General features: G+C 42.0%; 1 long non-coding RNA gene across 1 annotated transcript; it reads left to right on the forward strand.

Moving 5' to 3' along the window:
- The first annotated feature begins 748 nt into the window (after nt 1-748).
- On the forward strand, nt 749-1,381 carry LOC142398408 (uncharacterized). The gene is made up of 3 exons (XR_012772788.1): nt 749-1,030; nt 1,150-1,202; nt 1,310-1,381. It is a non-coding gene; the product is annotated as an uncharacterized LOC142398408 (long non-coding RNA).
- The last annotated feature ends 321 nt before the right edge of the window (nt 1,382-1,702 follow it).

Raw genomic sequence — 1,702 nt, forward strand, 5'->3', positions numbered from 1 at the left:
AACACCTCTTTTGTAACCGCTTTTTGTGGGCAAAATTCAAGGATTCAAGGATTCAAAGGTTTATTGTCATGTGTGCAGTTAGAAACGTGTTTCCCTGAACAATGAAATTATTTTCTTTGTTGCCCGCACTGGATGTCCAAATGTATAATAATAAAGATAAGATAAAGATAAAATAAGCATGCAACAGCGATATTCTAAAAGATTTCTTAAATAAAATAGAAATATAGAAATAAAAATATAGAAATCTGGCCTGTATACTTAATGTGCAGTAGTGCGCTCAGTGTTTTATTGTGTATGGCTTAATTCGGTGTCACAATGGTCACAATATCGCCGAGGTCTTTTCTTTGTCCTTGCAGAGTCCATTTTTGTGTCAAAACAGTGCAAATTGCCAGCTGTGGTCAGACAACATTAAATAGCAAAAGGACGGGAGGTTGTCTCGCGAGTATTCCGTGTAATGACGTATACGCATATGATTGGTGGAGCTTAACGGCTCGCATAAGCTCTCGTTCAATCACGTATGAGAAACATTGTGTCGTGCAGTGTAAACAAAAAGTTTAAGGAGCAGATCTGGCGGCAGAAAGGGAGACAGAAATCGCTGAAAACTGCCCTGGTATGCGGAATACAATGGCTGGAAGACAACTTGCTTTCAACTCCCCAGCAACTCTCTGCGGGTCTACAGGTTTGTGTGTTTTTTTCTACTTGCACATGACCATTTTATTGTTTAATTTTAGTCTTGTTGACACTGTACAGCACTTGGGACAGTTCTCGCTGATTTTAAATGTGCTGTATATTAAACTTACTTACTCACTTGCTTACAGGCAGATAAAATGAAAGTCCTGTTGAATGCTATGACCGGGATGTCTCGTATGGTGGCCAGCACTGTGGATACGGTCGTGGAGAGGGTGCTGGAGGGAATGGACCAGAGATTCGCTAGGTTGGAGGCAAGATGGCCGTCGAGAACGGACTGAAGTTGCATTCCAGAGAAGTTGAAGAGCGCAAGAGAAGGCGGATACAGAATCCGAAAACCGCGGTAAGAGTAGGTTATTGACTGTGGCTTTAGGCTAAACTCAACTTAATTGTGTCCATCACGTGAAAACCAGTGTGAGTTGCTTTATTTAAAAAAATGAATTTCGTGTTTTCATTTTATAGGAAGCAGTTCGCCGCCTGCATAACTCACCGTGGCATTATAATCCAGGTCAAGGGTAAGAATAAGTGAATGTTCTCCCAATATCTAGTTGAGTTGGACCCGATGTTACGTTACGTCAATGCAGTTTTTTTTTAATTAACCATAGGCCTGTTGTTTTTACAGGCTACTGTCACCTCACAATGTGGATGTAACGAGTCGCTTGAAGGAGGCGGTGTCAAACAGTCCGAACTTCAGCCAGGTAGACGGGGACACTATCGAGGGTGAGCGGCGCTGACTTTTACCACGGCTCTGGCACTGATACTTTTAAGCACTGGTCATTTTATTCATTCCTCTTGTTGTTGTTTTTTTAGCTGCGTGACGGACCTGTGTGCTGTGCTACAGGCGCGTCTTGAAGCCAACCCGAAATACTCACAGTCTCACCACAGAAGAGTGAAAGAGAGTAAGAACATATACGCTGTCAATATGACTTTCGTTACTTTATAGACAAGTTGTCAATATGCTGTGCATGGATAGACCATGTTTTGATTACTTATTGGTTATTCCAACAGCTCCCAG

This window comes from Odontesthes bonariensis, chromosome 14 (genome assembly GCF_027942865.1).
Source record: "Odontesthes bonariensis isolate fOdoBon6 chromosome 14, fOdoBon6.hap1, whole genome shotgun sequence".
NCBI classification, from domain to species: Eukaryota; Metazoa; Chordata; class Actinopteri; order Atheriniformes; family Atherinopsidae; genus Odontesthes; species Odontesthes bonariensis.